Below are 10,050 nucleotides of genomic sequence, written 5' to 3'. Positions count from 1 at the left end.
TCATAATACAAGGCTCTCTCTCTCTCTCTCTCTCTCTCTCTCTCTCTCTCTCTCACCCCCACGCACACATACACACAGGAATTAAGTCGTGGACATACAATCATCAAATAAAGGATTTGTTGGAAGATATACCTTGATATATGGAAAAGTTTTAGGATCGAAATACGGGAATGCTAACCATAGATGGACGTAGTGTATTCCTAATAGCTTGGGTATCAAGGGAAGAGGATCTAGGGAGGGGAGTAGGTGTGCCGGCATGCTCATCTGTGTCCCACCTTTGATGAGGGCACTCCTATAATCATAGGTGGTTGCTATAGATTTATGTCGTGCATGGGTCCTTGTTTCTCATTCATAATACTCTTCCCTTTTTTTTTTTTTATTTAGATAGTCTCCGTTATTTTCCTCTGGACAGATTAATTAATGTGTTTACACTAATAACCATGCATGATGGTCCCAGAGATGGGATATGAAGGAAGCCATTAAGAAAGCTGCCCATGATTTCTCTTCAATATATATGTTTGTCCTCTTAGTACCATTTCCTTCTCAAATTACGTACTTCGGCTTAACGGTCATAAATCTATTAAAGACTTCTAAGCCTAGACGCCTTGAGAAGGGCATTAACAAATTGGAATCCAAACTGCAGCAGAAAACAGACAAAAATTAAGCATAAGATATACCATCCAAAAAAAACGCAAGATACTGAGAAGATTATGGGAAATTCGTTGGATCCATGCATGGACAGAAGGCACCACTTGCAACATATACATTTATTTTTGCATGGAATCGGATGGTTAGGAGAATAAACAATGACAACTCCTTTTCCTTTGCCAAGGCATGATACGTGCAACATTTTGGTGAAACATGATGCACCTTTCTTCTCCATGCCAAGTAGAGCATTGCTACTTGGAAGTTTTTGAAAGTGTCATTGATGAAAATATAATTTAGGATGCTCTTTTGTGGCTTCGAGGGGCTTTGAACCTGGTCAACTTAAACGGAAAGGCCCTGCGGTCAACATACCAGCAAGATTGTGTCGGAACGTGGTCTCGTTGATTGGCCACGTGTCGACATCTCTATAGTCAGATTTCTCTTTTTCCTATTTTTTAGCTTGTTCTTTTCATATAGCATGAAGAGTCGCTAATTCTTCTCCCCAACACGAAATTTGGATCAAAACCTAGGTCACTAGGTAATTCGAGTCTAATACTGGTCCATGAGGAGGGTCGCCACTCTTCCAAATCGAACCCTTGCCCCTTAAGTAGTTAGAGAGAGTACCATCAGAGCTAAAATTTGGTGGTTATGATTAGATTATAGTTGCATGGATGTACATGAGACCAAGCCTCAAATGATGAGGAAAATGTGACATTAGCGTACTAAGAATTAATCAACAAACCAACATAAGGTTCCTTCTAAAATGCAAAATTCAATTAAAAAAATATGTAATAATTTGACACCTCTTTTTTTAAAATAAAAGGGAAAAATGTTGAATAACTACATTAGCACGGCAAGGTTTTAGTGTTTAACGATGGTGTGAGGTAGAGAGAGAGAGCAAGCGAGCCTGTACCATATATTGGATGGGAGGAGAGGACAATATCTTTTCAATTGTTGGAAGAGATAAACTTGCTATCAAACTTTTCTATATTTATCTTGAGTTTAATTGTCCTATAACAAAATCTTATGTTTAATAAATAGTTTTCTTTCCGGGGGCAAATTAAATATATATACCTTATCACAAGCTGCCTTATGATAAAGTACATTACAGTAAAAATTGGAAAAGCCAACGCTAGGGGAAAGTGTCGGTAAATTCTGCTCCCGCGCCAAACTTTCCCAACGCTCTTGTTGAGCGTGGGTAATTTGAAGTAGTGGACGACGCTTAAAAGCATCGTCGTAGACCTAAAGCCAAATGACGCTTTAAAGCGTCGTTGTTTTTGGCCTAAGACGACACGTATAAGCGTGGTTAATTGAAACGCTAAAACGACGCTTATAAGCGTCACCGAAGCCCCCTTAAAACCCAGCGGCCAACCCTGAGCCCGCATACTTGCCCTAGCTACTCCCGAGCCCCCTCATTCTTCTCTCCGGTGCTGCCCTTGCCTTCGTCTTCCTCGTTTCCGGTGCTGCCTTAGCCCCCATCTTCCTCCTCTCCGACGTGGACCGTCCGACTCCTACCTCCTCTCCTCCTCCCTCCTCTCCGATGTCGACCGACCGACCTCAACGCGCTCCGCCCGAGGTGGTTTTCTCCTCCTCCCTCCTCTCCCTCCGTCTCGCTTGTTCTCCTCTTTCTCCTCCTCCTCTTCTTCGGGTGTTCGTGGGTTTTTTCCTTCTTTAATTTGTTCTCTTGCCCTCAAGCCTTGATCGAGCTTCGCCTCCGCCCGAGGATCTTCTCCTCCTCCCTCCTCTCCGGCGTCGACTGACCAGCCCCAAGTCCTGATCGATCTAGGCCCGCCTCCGCCCGAGAATTTTTGCCTGCAACATATTATATTCCAGGTTTATAGATATTTCTAATTTTACCGTAGATGCCTCTGATTTCAGCTTCCAGCTTCCATTATTGATTTATTATTGATTATATATTGTTTTTAATCCATTCCAGCTTCCATTATTGATTTATTTCGCAAACAAAATCAATTATTTATTTACTGTTTTCTTTTTTTTAATAAAAAAATAGACTAACCCGAGAACCAAGCAAGACCAACCCAATCTTGATTGGATCAGGATGGGCCGGTTCCAACATTAATTGGTTCAATTCTCATGAGTTTGTTTTGGGGGGGAATGATTAAGGTTAACTAAATGAGTTTAGAAGGAAAGATGGTCTTTCCAGCTGCTCCATGCCCAACAATCGTGCCTCTCTAATGACCATTCCATTTCATCCAAATCCTTTGACATGCCTTAAAATCTAAAATTTTAGTTCATCCGTACATTACATCATAGCCAATTGTTTCAGGTAACTGTTTAACAGCATCTTCAGTCGATTCCACCTCGAAATAGTGTCATGCGGCCATGCCAAGATGACGGCTGCCGATTTTCTCAACGAAAGATGATCCCTTTCCATTGCAGTGACTCGAGGCAAATGCCCATGCCCAAACTCCGACTGGGTTGTGGGCATTCAATGGTGAAGTGGCATGAGAACAAATGCATGCAACCAACTTCTTATTGAATCGGGTGCAAGATAATTAGTCCAATAATGATCCATTAATTGCTTCCTTCTTGCAAATTGGGAGTGGATCTGCCGTCGGCAAATTATCAATATAAAGCTTTGGAAGCTTAAGTTTTGCTTGAAAGCCCCACAACATCAGGATGGTAGGTAGATTGATATCTAGGGGGTAGCTAAGATCTACTTCCTAGATACATTGCTTCTTGTCCTCCGCTATAGAAAACCCTCCTTGAATATCAGAATCTCATTATTTTCATGTGTGTCATAAACTTTACTCTTGTTATTCTTCCAAGTTGAGTACCTTTGTGTCATTGCAAAGAAAACAGATGGTTCACAGCATCAAACCAATTTACCTCACACAAACACAAAACCAAAGTCGACTCACTTCAAAACAACAATTTGCAAATTATATACTGAAAACTCAAGCCTAGTTGAGAAAAGCAAAAAACAATGGACTAGTTTTTTTTTTTTTCCTTTTATAAAAATAAACTAGGTAATCTTAAGACAAACTATATCTTTGTGGTTGCTAAAAAGAGGGTAGGTACTAGTCAAAAAACTTTTAAACAGTCTAGTCTGTCAAACAAAATGAAACAACTGCAGAATTTTAGCATTGTGAACTGTGAGCGTGCTCACATGGAATTGTAGCACATCTGACAGCTCTAAAGAGCTCCAAGCTCGCAAGCTACTCCATGCCACTGTGAGTGGGGAAAGCTAATCCATAGTTCATCTGTACATCTGGTTTGAAACCAAATTCCAATATGAACCGCTTATATAATTTTGTTTATCTTTTTTATATGAACTGCAGTTCAATCGATATTTTAATAGAATGGACAAAAGCTGGATAAATAAATTGAAATTCAGTGCCGAATATTTGAATGGAGTTTAGAATTTCATTAAGTTTGTTTTTGAGAAATCTAATATGAACGGAAAGATTTTAAGCGTCGATTAACTCGCAGATGAACGACGCTTTCTTCAAGCGTCGGCGTAAACTGAGCCCACCCCCACCTGCTCGACGTCTTACCCACGCTTTGGGGGGCGTTGGGAGGAATTCTACCAACGCTTAAAAGCGTCGGTAAAGACCAAATAAAGCAGCGGAAAATATCCTTTCTTTTGTAGTAGTAGAAGTACCTTCCAAGATCTTAGGCTCTCACCCATCCTTCAAATTAGTTGTTCATAAGTTGCTTGTGTTCAAACTTGTGATTAATCAAGCTAAGCTCAAAGTTTCAGTATAAACCAACTCATTTAGCCTTCCTCTCTCTCCCCATGCTAGTAAGCAAATCAAAGCTCATCTATAGCATCAATACCATGCGATCTCATATGGATCTCAACTTTCTAATCATTTTTTTCGAAAAAAAGTTTTTCCTGGACATGGTAGCACACTCATGCTAATAATTCTGGATTATTTTCCAATCCTTGCTTCCAGATCTTCTTAAAAACATACTTATTACACGAGATGATGTTAAATGAGCCAAATCATATAATTCATGAGATGTGACTGCCGCCAACTCAAAGTATTTTTGTCACATCCATGTGGGTCCTATCACCCCAAGCATGTTGTCACATCAGGGATAGAAACCATCTCCTTTGCAAATAAATTAAATCCACATCTCTTAATCACCAACAATCCCACCGAAAGTAAATTTTTTTTTCTTTGCATGTTTTATTACATCATTGCTAGTATTCACTGATTAGTGCAGAAAATCGGGCATCATTGCTGCCACTAAAATTTTCAATATAATTCATGTTCTTAAAAGTTTCATACACCTATTATACAACAACAGTTCAATTTTACTGCAATACTAATTATTTTTTTCCAGTGCAGCCACCTTGCTTGAAATTCACCAAACATCTACATGAACAATGCTTTCTGGAATTTAGAGTCATGTTTGAATGCGCTTATCCACTTACTATAAGCCAAATTTTTAATTTTTCTCATCTAAATATAGACTTGATGTATCAGAAGTTATTTACCGTTTTTTTTAACTAGGATAGATGGAATACATCATTTCTTGTATCAATGCTAGGCACTTTACCAACAAAGCCTGGCGAATTAATTCCCTTTCAATGAAATGAAGTTCGTTTACTATTTTCTCATCGTGCCCATGCATGTGAATGCTTGTGTCTCAAAATACCAATCACCCAATGGCTTGTGCGCGCGCGCACGCTCTCTCTCTCTCTCTTAGGTTTAGGTTGTATGTTTCGCATGAAAGAATGATTCACCTTATTTCGCAACACCCACCATTGGATTATGCAATCGAGCAAGAAAAATGTTGGAGTGCTCTGAGAGCTGTGCAATGTGCGATCCAAAGATTGATGTCGCAAAAGAAGATCAATCATTCTTTGATGCGAAAGATACAAACCGAACCCCTCTCACACACTCTACTCCCATCATCTGCAGTTCTGATGCCACCAAGGCCTTGGCATGCTATAGACTCCTAGGAGTTGAGCTTCATATTTTTGTTTCACATAAAATCTTTATCTTCATATGTCGAAGCTTGGAAAGATGAATTACACATGATATTTATCAAGCTTTCATAAGAAGCCTAACTATTTCAACCAAGATCCATAGGCATAGCCCTGCATTTCTCGAAAAGCATCACTTCCAAGGTAGTTACTAAAGAAATTATTCCAATCCTCCAAATGTCTAGTGTATAGGTATGATTCTTTTCTGTAACATCAAACCATTATTATTGCTTTGTAGCCAATTCTAAAAGTCAAAGATTTAAGGAACTGTTTGGCATCATTTTTTTTATTTTTGAAAAAAATAACATTTTGATGTTTTTTAATTTTCTTTTTTCAAAAATTATTTTTATTATTTCTAAAAAAATGAAAGTAAAAAACTTTATTTTCAATATTTTTAAAAATAAAAAAATTATATATATTAGTACCATCATTGATTTCAATTTCGCCATCATTGTTGCTACCTCTACTACCACCTCATATCATACTATCACCATTTTTATCACCTTTGCCAAGCCATATCCGCCTCCACTAAATGATCATCGTCATCATCACCGTACTCGCAACATCGCCACTAATCCTCCCACCACTACTGTTGTCTCCATTATCCTTGCAGCCTCCACCACACCACCACCATCGTCATTGTTGCCTCGCCACATCACTAGTATCTCTATCACTATTACCGTCACTTCTATTGCCACTATCACTAGCTCCACCACCATCACTATATTTTATATTCTTAAAAATAATTAATTTCTATTTTTAAGAATATCACTGCCTCCCACCACTACTGTAGCCTCCATTATCTTTGCAGCCTCACCACACCACCACCATATTCATTGTTGCCTTGCCACATCACTAGTATCTCTATCACTATTATCGCCACTTCTATTGCCATTATCACTGGCTCCACCACCAACACCATATTTTATATTCTTAAAAATAATTAATTTCTATTTTTAAGAATATCACTACCTCCCACCACTACTGTTGCCTCCATTATCTTTGCAGCCTTCACCACACCACCACCATTGTTGCCTCGTCACATCACTAGTACTCTATCACTATTACTACCACTTCTATTGCCACTATCACTACCTCCACCACACCACCACCCTCGTCATTGTTGCCTCGCCACATCACTAGTATCTCTATCACTATTACTGCCACTTCTATTGCCACTATCACTAGCTCCACCACCATCACTATATTTTATATTCTTAAAAATAATTAATTTCTATTTTTAAGAATATCACTGCCTCCCACCACTACTGTTGCCTCCATTATCTTTACAGCCTCACCACACCACCACAATAGTCATTGTTGCCTTGCCACATCACTAGTATCTCTATCACTATTACTGCCACTTCTATTGCCACTATCACTGGCTCCACCACCATCACTATATTTTGTATTCTTAAAAATAATTAATTTCTATTTTTAAGAATATCACTACCTCCAACCACTACTGTTGCCTCCATTATCTTTGCAGCCTCCACCACACCACCACCATCGTTATTGTTGCCTCGCCACATCACTAGTATCTCTATAACTATTACTACCACTTCTATTGCCACTATCACTGCCTCCACCACACCACCACCATCGTCATTGTTGCCTCGCCACATCACTAGTATCTCTATCACTATTACTGCCACTTCTATTGCCACCATCACTAGCTCCACCACCATCACTATATTTTATATTCTTAAAAATAATTAATTTCTATTTTTAAGAATATCACTGCCTCCCACCACTACTGTTGCCTCCATTATCTTTACAGCCTCACCACACCACCACCATATTCATTGTTGCCTTGCCACATCACTAGTATCTCTATCACTATTACTGCCACTTCTATTGCCACTATCACTGGCTCCACCACCATCACTATATTTTGTATTCTTAAAAATAATTAATTTCTATTTTTAAGAATATCACTATCTCCAACCACTACTGTTGCCTCCATTATCTTTGCAGCCTCCACCACACCACCACCATCGTCATTGTTGCCTCGCCACATCACTAGTATCTCTATAACTATTACTACCACTTCTATTGCTACTATCACTGCCTCCACCACACCACCACCAACATCATTGTTGTCTCGCCACATCACTAGTATCTCTATCACTATTACTGCCACTTCTTTTGCTACTATCACTAGCTCCACCACCATCACTATATTTTATATTCTTAAAAATAATTAATTTCTATTTTTAAGAATATCACTGCCTCCCACCACTACTGTTGCCTCCATTATCTTTACAGCCTCACCACACCACCACCATATTTATTGTTGCCTTGCTACATCACTAGTATCTCTATCACTATTACTGCCACTTCTATTGCCACTATCACTGGCTCCACCACCATCACTATATTTTGTATTCTTAAAAATAATTAATTTCTATTTTTAAAAATATCACTACCTCCAACCACTACTGTTGCCTCCATTATCTTTGCAGCCTCCACCACACCACCACCATCGTCATTGTTGCCTCGCCACATCACTAGTATCTCTATAACTATTACTACCACTTCTATTGCCACTATCACTGCCTCCACCACACCACCACCATCGTCATTGTTGCCTCGCCACATCACTAGTATCTCTATCACTATTACTGCCACTTCTATTGCCACTATCACTAGCTCCACCACCATTACTATATTTTATATTCTTAAAAATAATTAATTTCTATTTTTAAGAATATCACTGCCTCCCACCACTACTGTTGCCTCCATTATCTTTATAGCCTCACCACACCAACACCATATTCATTGTTGTCTTGCCACATCACTAGTATCTCTATCACTATTACTGCCACTTCTATTGCCACTATCACTGGCTCCACCACCATCACTATATTTTGTATTCTTAATTTAATTAATTTCTATTTTTAAGAATATCAATACCTCCAACCACTACTGTTGCCTCCATTATCTTTGCAGCCTCCACCACACCACCACCATCGTCATTGTTGCCTCGCCACATCACTAGTATCTCTATCACTATTACTGCCACTTCTATTGCCACTATCACTAGCTCCACCACTATCACTATATTTTATATTCTTAAAAATAATTAATTTCTATTTTTAAGAATATCACTGCCTTCCACCACTACTGTTGCCTCCATTATCTTTACAGCCTCACCACACCACCACAATAGTCATCGTTGCCTTGCCATATCACTAGTATCTCTATCACTATTACTGCCACTTCTATTGCCACTATAACTAGCTCCACCACCATCACTATATTTTATATTCTTAAAAATAATTAATTTCTATTTTTAAGAATATCACTACCTCCAATCACTACTGTTGCCTCCATTATCTTTGCAGCCTCCACAACACCACCACCATCGTCATTGTTGCCTCGCCACATCACTAGTATCTCTATAACTATTACTACCACTTCTATTGCCACTATCACTGCCTCCACCACACCACCACCGTCCTTGTTGCCTCGCCACATCACTAGTATCTCTATCACTATTACTGCCACTTCTATTGCCACTATCACTAGCTCCACCACTATCACTATATTTTATATTCTTAAAAATAATTAATTTCTATTTTTAAGAATATCACTGCCTCCTACCACTACTGTTGCCTCCATTATCTTTACAGCTTCACCATACCACCACCATAGTCATTGTTGCCTTGCCACATCACTAGCATCTCTATCACTATTATGCCACGTCTATTGCTGCTATCACTGGCTCTACCACCATCACTATATTTTATATTCTTAAAAATAATTATACCTCCCACCACTACTGTTGCCTCCATTATCTTTGCAGCCTCCACCACACCACCACCGTCATTATTGCCTCGCCACTATTACTGCCACTATTACTATTATCACTATTGCTGCCACTTCTATTGCCACTATCACGGTCTCCACCACCATCACTATATTTTATATTCTTAAAAGTAATTAATTTTTATTTTTAAAAAATTTGGCAGAAAAATAAGCATATAATTTCTACTGTTTATTTTAATTTTTTTAAAAAAAATGAAAATGATGGCAACATTTTTGCGCTGAATGAAGATTAAAATCCACGAACCATAGTGAAATAAAAATATTCGAAAACCAAATCCGGCAAAATATTAATATACTGAACAAGGGGATTAAAGAAAGATTGGGCATCGCTTGCCCCGCATTTTCCACAGACAGATCCTAGCAAGCTAGACCAGCAACAACATTGTTCCGACGGGAATACTATTAACCTACAGTAGGAAAGGACGCAACCATCTGACAGTACTGTTTTTTTTTTTTTGTAAACCTCTCTGATCATCTTTTTTTCCCTTCCAAATTAAGAATATAATGGCATGCGTTTACTTTAGCAGAAGAGCTGCTGCGTCATCTCTGTTTCTCCTGATTATCAGAATTACTGAACAAAGAGCACTCAAAGATTTCCTTGAGGAACATTGGGG

The sequence above is a fragment of the Phoenix dactylifera genome, chromosome 16 (genome assembly GCF_009389715.1).
Source record: "Phoenix dactylifera cultivar Barhee BC4 chromosome 16, palm_55x_up_171113_PBpolish2nd_filt_p, whole genome shotgun sequence".
Lineage (NCBI taxonomy): Eukaryota > Viridiplantae > Streptophyta > Magnoliopsida > Arecales > Arecaceae > Phoenix > Phoenix dactylifera.
This window is presented reverse-complemented; position numbering follows the sequence as displayed.